This window comes from Cupressus sempervirens, chromosome 6, assembly GCF_028749045.1.
Source record: "Cupressus sempervirens isolate cs-2001-9-10 chromosome 6, ASM2874904v1, whole genome shotgun sequence".
NCBI classification, from domain to species: domain Eukaryota; kingdom Viridiplantae; phylum Streptophyta; class Pinopsida; order Cupressales; family Cupressaceae; genus Cupressus; species Cupressus sempervirens.
Window position 1 is genome coordinate 395,923,030 of NC_143123.1, and position 16,180 is coordinate 395,939,209.

A 16,180-nucleotide genomic window follows, 5' to 3' on the forward strand; every position below is an offset into this window, starting at 1 on the left:
TAAAAAAAATTGTTCGTAAATTGATAATTATCTAAAAAAATCTTTGTTAATAATCCATACATCTAAAAAAATTGGACTACCGTGTTGGCTTCTAAACCAACCTCATATATAGCTCGGGAACGAAAACAAACAGGAACAAACAAAGAGCATGTGTATGCATTTCCTTTTGTCCCCCAATTTATAATGGGAACCCAAAACAATATCCTCACTATAGAAGACAACAAAGGTCGAATGACAAATTATTCAGAACCATCTCTTAAAAAGAAGAATTATATGAATAGGAATGTTAGAAAAAAAGACTAAAACCAGAAAAGAAGATTACAGAGATTCAATGACAGTTTTTAAGTTTTTTTTACAGATTCAATGATAATCTATTCAAAGCTATATTTAGATAAGAAGAATTTCATGACTACCTAGTTAAGTCAAGAAAAGGTGGTGTTGCATGGAATTAACAATCTTAGAGATTTCAGAAACATATTAGCAATCATATTATATTAGAACCATTTGTTAAAAAACTTAGCATTCTACATTTTTATAAACAAAGTGTAAATAAAAATGCTTTAAATGTGGAAGTAGAAAATAGAAACAATAGTTTGAATTAGAAATATAAATAATAGAATAAATTGAAATAGAAATATAGAGGACATATAGAAACATTTAAAAAGTGGACGATAAAAATAAGATTTAGTATTGGAAAATATAAAATTCGAGAGCAAAATCAAGGAGCGAAGCTCCCACATATAAGCCTATCGACTTAAATAATCTCATCAGGGTCTCCTCAACCCCACATCAAGGAGCAAAGCTCCCACATATAAGCCTATCAACTTAAATAATCTCATTAGAGTTTCCTCAACCCCACATCAATCATCTCAACAAAACAATCTCATCCTTATATACTTATTTCACCTATATGCACATGACTTTGAACTCTTTAACTTTATATTTTATCTTTTCAAAAAAACACAAGAATAAGCTAAAATGTGATTAATTCTAAATTACACACTAAAAAGACATTGCAAAATGAAAAATGAATCATTTCATCATTACACAAAATACCTAAGAACGTACTAGACGCTTGTTGCTGGTGACCTTGATTCAGATCATCATTGAATTGTGCATCAAAAAAGCTCCTTGACCCCAATGACTAAAAAGCTTTCCAAAATCATTTATAGCTGCCTGGTCCTAATGGAATTCCGACCCACAATTGTAAATATTATATAAATGTGGGGACACACATGCACAACATATCATCTCTATTATGTGGGGTGAGATGGTCATGATTATGAAGCAGCGAATTGCAATATTATGTCCCAACATTTTGCTTTGATTGTGAAGCAGCAAGTTATAATATAACATTTTGCTGAAGGACAATGTGACCTTGGATAAACCACTTGTAAGATTTATACGAGGCTCAGTTCAAACCCAGCTTTTAACTTCTTCCATATCCTGATCACATGTCCCAGAGAAAAAGAAAACTAGGAGCCTTAATATTATATTAGCATTGAAACTCTCTCCTTATAAATATGTCAGTCAAAAGGGGATTTCACCTTCTATACTATACACAATATGCTTTATATTTTATTTTCATGTTACTTGTACATAATTTTGTTTCCCAAGAAGGCAGCTTGATGTTCTTAGTAAAGACTTGATATTTTATTTAAATAGCTTAGATTTCATATGTTGGCTGAGCAGCATTTCGTGCACAAGTAAAATATAAGTTCAGTGTTTCAACTTGCTTGATTTGCCCAAAAAACAATGCCTTCTATTTGTCTTTTAAATATAGAGTCTGCAAAGAAGTCAACTAGAAATGTCTTTGAATGGCAGAAGCTCATTCAATGTTTAATGATTCTGATGAGCAGGGATTGATGGCCTTAAATTATATGCATTGGAGAGTGTAGACTTCAAAGGGTATCTTTTATTAATCTTTCTTAATATGTATAGTATGGTAAGGCTAATAAACAATATGCATAATGTGACATAATTTAGGTTCCTACAATTTCTTTGCTCTTAGAGACTTATTTGGACTTCTATGCTAACAGTTCAGATAAATTTTTGGCCCTCACAACTTCTTTGAAATAATGAAGAGGTTTCAGGTACTAGTGAGTCGGTCCTTCAAAAGTCTATGTGGTGGCCTTCGCTGGTTGGTCGCTCGAAGGCTTAGTGCCTCACTGTGTTGCCTCGCCGATCTGAACCCTCCATAAAAAAAATGTATCAAAAGTTGTATCAAGAAATACTGCCATCTCATAACTAGATCTATACGCCCATAGCTACAAAATTCTACAATGAGCCCAGACCAATTTTTTCAAATTTTGACCAAAAAAGAAATTTGAGATTATATGTTTTTGTGCTAGTTAAATTTGTTGGGTGAATTTAATATTTTGTCTGTGTCAAGTCTGCAAGAAAAATAATGATCTGGTTACAGCAGTGAAATATGGATCTTTATCGATTTTTTACAGCTTTTGTTTGGCATTAGCAAATGTGCATTTATCTTATTGACGTCTGCAACAACTTACGATCTCTCGCTGACGGCCATTCGGGAAATCCATCTTTGCTCTGACAGCCGTGCTGAGAATAGAAATCTCTGTTTTAATTCATTGGTGGAGATCCATTTGCTTGAGAGTTTTTGTTGAACCCGGAAAATGAAATTTGAATTAACAATTCTAATTCTACTTCTACTTCTTATCATAGAACTAGCAAATCTTCAATTCGAATTCGTATTCTAATTTAATTTGATGTATATATCCAAACTGAAGATTAAAAAATTTAGAATTTGTTTCTACCAATTCTGGTTTAATTCCAGCAAACAATCCCGCTATTGAATGTGCTACTCGATGTCACTTAACATTTCAGAATATTTGCATGTTTGACAATTTTGAGGCTGATATGACCAATATTAAAATTGTCATATAGTATCATTTTCTATGACAACTTAAAATAAATAATTAAGTCTTTATATAGTAAGAAGATAGGTTCATTTCTTTTGACGTTTGACAATTTGATGGTAAAGATCTATTAAATAATTAATAAATTAATTTTTAGATTTAACTATATATATACACACACACTTTGAGAATATAAAAGAAAATTTATTCAATCCATAAAACTCAACCAATGTCTAAAATAGAATTAATCGCGTAGGATAAATATAGCACACCACACAAAATCTTATAATTTACTTCATTGATACCACGGTGTACTTGAAATAGTGATTGACATCAAACTCAAATAATTACAAAGAAGGCTCAGATTCTTTCAATAAGGCATAAACATGTACCTCGCACCTCTACTGCAATACCTAATTGAAGTGGAATTCAAATTGCCTTATTTATATAAGTGGGCACCACTATAATGTATAGTATACAAATAGAAATTAAGGTAGGTGGTTGAACCAAGGTAGGTGGTGGAGCCATTGAATATTGCCACTTCAAAATGGACAACTTTTCTAAGGTGGTCTCATATACCAAATTATGGTTTTATATGCATAAATGTACTTTTACCTTTGCAATTAACTTATGTTTCATGTTGTACCAAGAGACAGATCTCGGTCCCAAACTGAAACAACACCCTGAAGTGCTCTTCTTATCAACTCAACTATTTGTACAATCTACATTAGTAAACCCCTCGAGCTTCACTCCATTCTATTGAGCATTCTTTAGCCCATAATCAATTGTCTCAAAGATATCTCAAAACATGATTTGCAATTGCCCAATGCAAACATTTAAGTTCCACCATAAACTGACTGAGAGAGTTCATTGTAGAACAAATGTTTGGCCTAGTGTTGACCAGATACAGAAGAGAGACTATCAACTATTTGTATAAAGTAGGGTCCATTGCCTCTAATATGGAAGCATCAATCTTATTCCAATTGGTCACAAGTAGTGTGGACATTGGCTTATAGCTCTCCATCCTAAATTACTTCAAAATATCAATTAATTATATTTCCCTTGTATAAGGAAGATCTCTCCCTCTTTCTTTTACAACTCTAAACTCAAAAGGTGGTGTATCCACCCAAAATCATTTATCTAAATCTTCTGCAAGATCCTACTTACAATGTCTTCTAAGCTCCTCGGACCCTATAACAAATAAGTCAACATATAACAACAGTATGAGAAGTTCATGCTTATCATGAACATAGTATAGGTTTGAATCTCCCTCACCCTTGATGAAGCCCATGTTGTGCACGTAATTATCAATACACGAACACCATGCCTTAGGAGCTTGCTTGAGTCCATACAATGCTCTTTTTAACTTGCAAATAATAGAATCACTCTCATGTGCTTCAAACTCTTCTAGTTGATCTATGAAAATCTCTTCCTCAATTACTCCATTAAGTAATGTTGTTTTAAAATCCATCTAGTGAATCTTCCAACCCATATGTATAACCACAAAAATTATAATTCGTATACAAGAGTATCTAGCCATTGGAGCAAAAGTATTGTCATAGCCGATTCCTTCCTTTTAAGACAACTCTTTAGTCAAAAAATGAGCTTTAAACTTTTCCACACTACCATTTGTACCACGCTTAATCTTATACAAACATCTTGATTCCACCACAGACTTGACTTTTGGTACAACACTAGCTCACACACCTTATTCCTCATGATAGAAAACTACTCTTCCACCACATAGCATCTTTCCATACTTGATGCTTGAGTGTCTCTTGAAAGCTAAAATGTTGTACTTCGATTGATGTTCTCATAAGTGTCACGTATTCAAAATAATATTTGGGGGCCTTTCTTTGACTAACTAAATCTTATGGATTGCCAGCATATTCATGGGCCTCTCAAAATCTACTTAGCAGCCCTATTTATCCTATTTTTTTGTAATAGGAATATGAGATTGATAAATTATTTTTTCCTCCTGATCATCCAATTTGGCTTAATTGCCTTTCTTTACAGCTTGTGTAACTAAGTTTTGAGCAAGTGTTACCTCAATCATGGATGCTTCCTCCTCATTCATTGAATTGCTACACTTCTAAAGAGTTCTTGCCACCTCAAACTTTACATCTCTATGAACAATTATTTCCTTGAGAGAAAGAATGTAAACCCAATAAGCCCTAGAAATTTCAATGTGCTCAACAAGGATACCCTTCTCTATAGATGGTTCTAACTTGGTTCTTTCTCTACAAGGATGTAGCAATACAAAAGGCATTTAAATATGCAAATGTGCTCCAAATATTGTTTATAACCACTAAACACCTATTTTGGAGTCAATTTTTCCAACAATTTTTGAGGGATGCTATTCTACAAATGCATTAACGTATTGTAGGTTTTTGTCTATAAGAGGCAAGGCAAATCCTATTTATGAAGCATGGTCTTGGTTGCTCCAACTATAGCCTTGCTCTTTTTCCCATCAACCTCATTGTAGTGAGGATTGTACAAAACAAATAGCTCTTTCTTGATACCCTCTTGAGCACAAAAATATTTGAAGATATTCGAGGTATACTCACCTCCATTACCAAACAACCCTATCTTGAACTGTATTCCTATCTAGTTCTCCACAATAGCCTTAAACTCTTTGAACCTACTAACGACCTCATCTTTGTTCTTCATAAAATATATCCACATCTTCCTAGAGAAATCATCAATAAAAGTAACATAAAATATTTGTACTCATTCAAATATCATGTTGGCACAAGCCCACACACATTTGAGTGTACAAGATCCAAAATCCCTTTAGATCTACTATCACTACTTGGAAAATTAGTCTTGACGTATTTGAACTTGGAACACAACCCTTGCACGCCTACTTTTTAGTCTTCATCTCTAGCAGCCCAATCACTATTTCCTTGAGCACATTAAGTGCATCATGGTGATGATTAGCCATCCTGCTATGTCAGACTTCTCCTTACCCTCTAAAACTTCTTATTAATACATGTGCTAGCTCATAATATAACCAAAACAAGTTGTATCTAACTCCAATCACTTTTGCACTTTGGAATCCTTTAAACAAATAAACTTTTTCCTTTTCAAAGGTTGCAATGTAACTGTAATGCCCTACCCGGAGATCCTTGAAACAAGGATTCAATACAAGCCAAGATTTTTTCTTTTACAAGTATGAATGCACATGACAACATCATACAAGGATCACATAGATCACAACGAAAGACTTCACCACAAACCCGATAGCCAACAAATCTTTGAATGCCACTACCAAACTGACACATGCAAACAAAAGCCAACAACAACCACACACATGATGAGGGCTCGAAGAAACGACCACTCATCAACAAAACACCAAGCTGGGGTAAAATGAAAAATCCTAAAATTTGGCTAAGTCTGAATTTTTGAAGCCCTAAAATTTCCTAGAATCTTTATCTTATCTCGGAGAGGTCTGAAACCTATTTCAAAAGATTCGTCGCATATATTAAAATATATCTTAAGTATAAGTGGAATATACTTAAAAGATATATTTTAAACCCCATAGAAAGACTGTTTTGAATTGAAAAGGTGTGAAATCCAATAAGGTGTCCAAAACCAACTTTCAAAACTTCCTCGACCCAGCCTAACTGCTCCCTATTTCTCACACCAGAAAGTGCACTGGTCTCGAATTTTGCACAAGATCTTGCATCACTGCACGCAAGAAAGTGCATGGCTTTGCACAAGGATTCGCTACACACTATGCGAGGATTTACATCCCTACATGAGGAAATAGATTCTCACACGAGGAAGTACATTCTCGTGCAAGGAATTGCCTTTCCATGTGAGAAAACACATTAGTGCGACAACAAAACAAGAATAAAAAGCATAAAAACATGAAAACCTCCACATCAAGGAGTACAGGAATGAACACCCGAGTGCATAAACAACAAAGAAATAGGAACATCTATCCATCTCAACCATAGCAGTAAAGAACATATTGAATGCAACATCACAGTGAACATGTAATGTCCCGCACGAAGATCCTTGGAACAAGGATGAAATACAAGCCAGAAATTTATTTATTTTAAACAAGTGTAAGTGCACATGTCAACAACATACACGGATCACAAAGATCGAAATGGAAGATTGAACCACCATGCCAGCAAACAACGAATCTCCAAACGCCACTACTGACCAAAAAGATCGAAAACGAAAGACGCATAACTGAATTCGATTCGAAGACCTTCTGAATTCAAAATGCAACACCATAGGGTTGAAGAACACCAAAGAGGGTATCTAAAATAACTCCCATAAAGTTCAGATGAAATCAAAAAGTGCCCGCTACCCGCCCGCACAAGTTTTTACAAAACCGAAGCGATACTTTAATACAAAACTGAAAAGTATCACACGACATTCCTAAAGAAGGAGGGCAACACTTTCAAGGGTTGTGTGATAGTTCTCTCGAAGGCGTTCAATACTTTAAGGGTATCAGACGACAGTTCTCAAAAGGAGGTGCGATACTGGAAAGTATGGTACGATATTTCTCCAAGAGGCGTGTGATAGAATCAAGGGACACATGATACAATTTCTATGGATACATTATTGTATCGCACCATGCTAATAAAAAGTCGCCTAGGAAACTCAATAAACATTGAGGAAAACATAGAATAAAACCTCCACACTGGGGAGTACTGGATCCACATTTCGAGGCAAGAACACTCGAACTGAACATGCAATACGAAAAGAACCACAACTAACCATCTAACAGATAAAAGTAAAAGTATGGAAAGGATACATCATAGTGTACAAAGCAACATTGCAATAACTAAAATAACATTGCAATGAATAGAGCAATCAAACTAAGTACGCAGTACCTCCCAACTGTCAATGGCATCATAAGACCATCGTGGGCCCTAGCTATCCCCCGCGCGTAACATCCCAAGCCACCAATCAGATCATTTGTACTGTCGTGATAGAGACATCACTACTAACATGCTAGAATATATGCATAAGGAAATCTAACATGCTAGTAGTAAAGCAGAAGATAATCCTACAAAGTAGATAACATCACCTACTACATGCTAATCATCATAATAAGGAATGCATTAAAACTAACATCATCTAAACATGATAAACAACATCCCAATGAAAGCATAAATCACAAGGAAGCATACTTGTAAACCGAAGTACCAAGTGAACACATCTAGCAACAATCACACTACGATACAAGACCGTCTCTATACACTGGTCCCTAGCAGTGGTATGAGTAGCTTCACCTCCCAACCACGTGCCACCTGTAGGTCCACACCCACCGTGCTAATGGAGATAATGATCCAACCATAAACAAACATGCAACACAACATCCATGGCTAACACACATGCCAAGCAGTATGATGACTGACTCCAAGATAAAGACAATGCATAAACTACAGGTTCTGGTCAGACATCTCAAAGGCTACTAAGTAGGGGTTGACATCATGGAGAGTTGCTTGGCATCGAAAAGCCCAAGCTCGGATCATGTAGATTCAGCATCCCTCAACGGAATGGCTCGGCACAAGCATTTTATTATCTTTAGTTTCATTACCACCCAATATTTTCTTTAGTTATCACTTAATTAAAAACTCCCTCTACCATACCTGTGGCATCATGATTGCCAGATTGTGAGATAGGAGCCCCCTCCATATGCTACCCTACCCTACCCATGCTCATCCAACGATGAGTGCCCGTAGGCATGCAAACTCCCAACCCAACCCCAATGATCACAACTTCTGAAAATTCCACGGAAGGGCAAGTCACCCGATAGATGTAGACGTGTGTGGTGCACCACCATCACGAAGATCATAACACAAGGATTGGATGAGAAAACAAAGCAGAAAGTCAATCAACCGAAAACATATTCAAAATGACAGATGCTACATGCATCCCAATGCAAAACTAAAATGCAATAAAGGTCCGACCGACATAAAACAAATTGTCCAAGCCTACAACCAATCTCATGCTAAGAAAACCTGAGAAAACAAGGCAGCACGCAAAACAAGGTAAAAACCCCAAATTTTGAAAAAAAAAATTGAAATTAAAACCCATTTGGCCTTTGGGTGCAAAAACTCAAAAAATTCAAAAATAAATGAAATCAAACACCGTATGCAAAAATGGCCAGCATAACGGCTCAAAACCCCAAACCCCCATTTCAAAAATAGGGAAAACGTTCATACCTGACCAACCGGGCAGAACCAACATACAGAAACGGAGGGGAACACTAGTTCTCAACCTCCTAACATGCTACTACAAGAAATGGAAGCTGAAACGAAGCAAAAACAATAAAACGAGAAGGCCCTACCTGATAGCAAAAAGGGCAGAAATTGAAACTTGCGCAATAAAATAAATCACCAGCCAAATCTGCTAAAAATGACAGCAAAGCATAAACTCCCCGAGCTAAATCCAATAGACCAACCTCGCGAAGATCCCACGCTCACAGCTCCCAGAACAAACAAAACAAGAATCCTTCATAAGAGGATTTCTAAAATAGCTCTCAAATTTTCTAATTCTAAAAAGTGAGAAGTGCCAAATGAATTCACTTTTTCAATACTTATTCATTTTTTCAGTGAATGGTTGGCTATGGAAAATAACCAACTGGAGTAGCTAAACTCTGAATCAATCCAAACAAAAATAAGTTATTATCCGTAACAAAAATTCACCTAAGGAAAAGTTGCCAAAAATTAAATCCGAAAAGATTTAAAGCCCGAAACTTAAAATCACACAAAATCACTTAACACTTTTGAGATAGAACGAACCTCTAAATGCACAGACACGCTCATTGGTCTAGTCACATAATGCAAATGAGTTCAAATTTACTAATCACCGAAAGGTTATCATTTAAAAGAACTAAATAAGGACACGTCAACCATATAGGGACGACATTGATAAAATATGAATAGTTGAATCACTAACTCCATGTGCCACTACTAGGGATATAATTCCTGCACACTAAAATACACGATCAAGTGCAATTGCATATAATATCATAGCCGAAGCAACATGTATTAAAATACTTATTTAATCCATTTCCAGCACTCACATTCACAGAAAGTGTAAAGAACGAGAATGAAGTAAATCACCATAGCATAAAATCCATCACATAACATAATCAACAAATATGTCCAATAAACCATATAACCAGATATCATCATAGATCTACTATCATCTCAAAATAGCATCAACATGCAAATATGATAAACCAAATAGTATAGAAGTAAAGCATCTATAGTAGTGAATCAAAGTATAACATCTGACCCTCAGGTCATCATAAAACACAAAGTAAGAGTATCAAGTATCTCTCGAACAAAATAAACAAGGTACAGACTGCAAACACGAGAGGCACTACAGAACAGAAGTAACATCGCAATGTATAGAAATAACATCACAATAAGTGAATAACCAAACTAAGTACGTGGTTCCTCCCAACCGTCAATAGCATCATAAGACCATCATGAATCCTAGCCATCCCTTGCGCGTAACATCCCAAGCCACTGATCAGATCGTCGGTACTATTGTAATAGGGACGTCACTACTAAAACATGCTACAATATAAGCATAAGAAATTCTAACATGCTAGTAGTAAAGCATAAGATAATCCTTCAAGTAGATAACATCACCTATCACATATTGAACATCATAATAAGGAAATCTAACATACTAAACCAATAAGCAATAGATAATCCAATACAACAATTCACATCATCTAGTCATATGCTAAACATCATAATATGGGAATGCATCAAATAAACTAACATCACCTAAACATGATATCCAAGCATTCCAATGGAAGTATAAATCACAAGAAAGCATACTCCAGAACTCGAAGTACCACGTGAAAACATCCAACAACAGGCGCACTAAGATAAAAGATCGTCTCTATACACCAATCCCTAGCAGTGGTAAAAGTAGCTATGCCTCCCAACCATGTGGCACCCGTAGGTCCACACCTGTTGTATATGAGAAATGTTAGTATGCTAATAGAAACCAAATTTAAATAAAGCTTCTACAAACTAAACAAAATTCATAAACTTCAAGATAGACTAAGATGAACTCTCAATTGAGAATATGAGCCATTAATGGACTCTCTCAATAAGAAGCTCTCTTGTTGAGTAGCTTTTTCTAAATAGATAGGATGTATGCTCAAGCTTTATGCTTCAAAAAGGGCTTCAAATGGAGTTGGAATTTGGGTGTGAGTATATGGTTTTGGTGTAAAATGGCTTCTCAAAATGGCATTATGACTTTACTTCATGGATTGTGTTTTTTTGCAAAGGGGAAGGATCGAATTTATAGGCAAGAGGCTTGAGGGATTGAGGGCTAAGATGCAAGGATGGGAAAAAGCTCATGGAGGGTTCAAATTGCATGAGAGGAGAGCACATGGATTGTGCTTCCTTACAGCCAATCAAGGAGTGACACATGTCACAGGGTGAGAGGATGGAGGAAAGGGGAAGGATGAGTCAACAAAGGAGGCTCAAGGGATAAAATCTTCATAAAGACCCTCATAATGGCTTGTAAGAGCAATAAAAGGGCTTGGAAGAGTCATTTATGGCCTAGTGGACTTCATAAAGTTTTATGGTTGAGATATTTTGAGGGAGATGAGAGCAATTTCGACTTGGGCTTGATTAGGAAGGTTTTAAGCTTGCTTAGGCTTGTGCAAATGATTAGAGGATGGATTAGGATGGTTTAGGATTAGCTTAGGGATAGGCAAGTGGATGGCATTTAATGAGGGTGGGTGAAGGAGGAGATATTTGTTAACTTTGGCTTGGGTTAGTAAGTTTTAACCCATTTTTAGAAAATGTGACAAGGTTAGGAGGGGATTAGGATTAGGTTTAAAGACATCTTCTAGAAGAGTCTAGAATTTGGATGAGGATAAAAACTTTTTAGAATAGTCTAGAATTTCCTAGGATGAGGATGAAGACTTTCTAGAAGAGTCTAGAACTTCTTAGGATGAGGATAAATTAGATTTTTAGGAAATAAATAAAGTTTTATTTATTTCAAGGGTTTGGGTTGAGGAGATATTTATTAAAACTTTTTTAATAAACATGAGGATTAATATTTAATCTTAATTAAATATTTTGAGTTGGGATTAGAGGTAAGAAATGATGGGATTAGCCTTTAATCAAAATTAAAGAAGGATTAGAAGATTTTGGAAGAGGTTAGTGGTCTTAAGGAAATTGGCCAAGTTTTGGGCAAAAAATAATTTTTTTATTTATTTTGGATTTTTTGGTCAATTTATTAATTAAATAATTAATAAATAAGGAAATAATGTTTAAATAAGATTTAAACATTTTTGGGAGGGATTCCTTAATTAAATATTTTTAATTAAGATAAAGGGATTTAATGGCATAAAAAATAATTAATTAATTAATAAATGATGATGTCATCAGGAATTTTTCAGAAAATAAAAATATTATTTTCTAAAGGTTTTTAGGTGTCTACACCTGTCATGCTGATGGAGATAATGATCCAGCCACAAACACACAAAAACAACATCTAAAGCTAACACTCGCGCCAGACAGTATGATGGTTGTAACCAAGAACCTAAGACAATGCAATGAGTATAGCTCCTAGTCAAACACTCAAAAGGCTACTAAGTAAGGGCTGACATCATGGAGAGTCACTTGGCATCGACAAGCCGAAGCTCAGATCATGTGTCCTCAAACTTAAACAGGTGCTCACACATTGTGTCCTCAAACTTAATCGGGTGCTCACACATTTTATTATCTTAAGTTCTATTACCACTCACACATTTTATTTAGTTATCACTTATATAAAACTTCTTCTACTAACCCATGGTGCCATGATCATCAGGTTGCAAGATAGAAGCCCCCTCCAGATGCTACCCTACCCTACCCATGCTCATCCAACGACGAGTGCCTATAGGCATGCAAATTCCCAACCAAGCCCTAATGATCATAACTTCTGGTAAACCCACGAAAGATTGGGCCTCGCAAGTCAACCAACAATTGTACGCACATGTACTCGTGTGTGGCGCACCACCATCACAAAAATCATAAGACAAGGATTGGATGAGAACACAATGCAAAAGATCACTCAATCGAAAACAACTTTAGATGATAGATTCTTCACAAATCCCAAAGACAATAAAACCATACATCATGAAATCACTCGACTGGCCTCAATCCGGGAGTATGGATTCTACACGAATCTCAATGATGCAACAAGATCAAACATCATGAACTCACTCAACCGGCCTCAATCCGAGAGTATGGATTCTACACGAATCCTTGTGTCCACGAAACAATAACAAGGGTCCAAAAGAAACAATAACACCAAGTACGAAATCACTCAACCGAACATAAAGTTAGGAGTATGTATGTGATACACATCCCAATGCAATCACAAAAGTGAAACAAAGGTCTGACTGATATCCAAATGGATAATCCAGGTCCACAACCCAACTCGTGCCAAGAAAAATCTAGAAAACAAGGTAACATGCAAAACAAGGTAAAAACTCCAAATTATAGAAATTTTTTAAAATTAAAAACCATTTGGCCTTTGGGTACAAAAGCCCCAAAAATTCAAAAATAATTAAGTTCGGACACCGTATGCAAAAATGGCCAGCATAATAGTGCAAAACTCCAAACCCTCATCTCGAAAAAAAAGAAAAATGCTCATACCCGACCAACTAGGCAGAACCAACAACCAGAAACAGAGGGGAACACTAGTTCTCAACCTCCTAAAAAATGGCTACCAAAAAAAAAAGCAGAAACAGAGCTGAAACAATAAAATAGGAAAGCCTTACCTCACAACCAAAAGGGAAAAACGGGAATCTAAACCACAAAATAAATAGCCTGCAGAAGTAGCTAAAAATCACAGCAAATTCAAGGTTTCCCTGAGCTAGATCCAACAAGCTCAACCTCACGATGATCCCACACTCTTAGCTCCCACAACGAACAAAATAGTAAATCCTCATGAAGAGGATTTTGGGTTTTACTCTCAAACTTTCTAATTCAAAAGTGAGAAGTGAGGAATTAAATTCTTTTTTGGATATTTATTCACTTTTCAAGTGAATAATCAATTAGGGTGAATAACTAGCCAACCTAGTTAAACCTCGAATCAACCCAAACGAAAATAAGGTATTCCTAGAAATAGGAATTCATCTATGAAAAAGCTGCTAGAAATTAAATTAAATCAATTAAAAAACCTGAAAACACAAAAATTGCCTTAACAACTTTCACGACAATGCAAACCTCTAAATGAACAGACACATTCACTAGTCTAATCACATAATGTAAATGAGTTTGGATTTAATAATCACTGAAAGGTTTAATTAAACAATTAAAATAAGGATACGTCGACCATACAAGGACGACATTGGTAAAATATGAATGGTTGAATCACTAACTCCATGTGCCACTGCCAGGGATATAAACCCTGCACACTAAACAACACAATCAAGTACAATTGCATATAATAACATAGCCAAAGCAATAAATGCATTAAATCACCTATTTTAACCATTTATTTAATTATATCAAAATAATATATTTACATCACTCACGTTCGCATAAAGCATAACAATGCAGGAATGAAGTAAATAACTATAGCATTAAATCCATCACATAACATAATCAGAGATATGTCCAAATACCGGATAACCAAATATCATCATAAAACACACTGTCATCTCAAAATGGCATCATCATGCAACAACAACATAGTAGTCTAAAATCTATGATACTAAAATCAAGGTAGAACATTCGACCCTTAGGTCATCTCAAAAGTAAAACATAACATAAGTTGATATCCGCAACACATAACCAATGAATCCAACATGGACAATCCATTTCTAACTATTTAAGCATTTAATAATGGTTGTTTAAACAACATAAAAAGGTACTTAAAACACATAAGTGAACACAGTCATAAACATGACTAACCATTGCTACAGGAACCTAGTCCAAGGTAGCACGTAAGAAGTACACAATGCAATCTCTGCACACAACAGAGGGTAATCACGGGACAACCTCATGATACCACATTGATCCTGGTAACCACTGGCACAAACCTTAGTGAACCATAAATCACATCATAACCTCATAAATCAGCCATAAGCATAATCAAAGCAACTAATATAGAAACATAGCTCAAATCACGTCAACAGTGTAGTCCACTCATGGTCACAATCATGATCCATCACAACAAAAGATCGACAAGGCTGCATCCATCAGGATGAATTACAGAAGTCAAATGGGAGAGGCACTACAGTAACCCTTGTCTTCCAAAATAGAAATTGAGACTAAATTCTTTGTCATGCCAAGGACATATAACACAAGCTCCACCAACAAGGGTTTGCCAGAGTCCTCTAAAACTTGACAATGCCAACACCAATTACATGGTACTTGGCATTGTCACTAAGGACCCGTTTGGTGAGCGGAATAGGAATACGTATTCTGGAATAGAACGTATTCCTGTTCTCTGTTTGGTTCAGCCAATATTTGATGGGAATTCGCGGACCCAAAAATTTATGTTTTCTAAAATTTAAAAAAATGGAATAGGAATACGTATTCCAATAACACCTATTTTGGTGGAATTGCAAAACCCCATTTTTGGGCCAAAAATGGAATACGTATTCCATTTTTACTTCGTATTCTAATCCCATTTTGGTGCATCCAAACAAGGAATTCAAAATTTTTGGAATACATAGTCCAAAATACGTATCCCTATTCCGCTCACCAAACGGGCCCTAAACTCAATATAGAAATCCAACTTCTTTTCCTCCAACTTGGTGAACCGACCTCTATATCCCATCATGTGGCAAGATGCCCCACTGTTAATCTACCAAACCTCTATCTCCCATTATGTATAAAGAAGCCTTGGTGTTTATATAACACAGCTTATTGGCAAGTAAACTTGAGAAATGGGCAATGAGTGAAAACGCATTCTCAAAGCATGACACAAACTAGTCTGCCTCAATTATAGCAACAACTTACTCTTTTTTATTATCCTTATTTGGACATTGACTCGCATAGTGACACATGTAATGGTAGCTAAAACACTTTATCTATTCTTAGATATTTCTTTTGCCCACTCTTGGAAGAACATTTTGTTGCTCTTTATTAGATTTCATATTGTTGGTTGCAAGAGTAAGATTTTTTTTACCCTTCTTGTCTAGTCTCCTCAATGAGCACCTTTACAGACTTTCACTTGGACAAAATCAGCCCAAAGTCTTACCCAATCAAGGAATCAATCTTTGCCAACAACGCACTAACCTTCCACTGCAAGAAATTAAATGCTCCCCAAGTTAGAACCTGTATTGAACA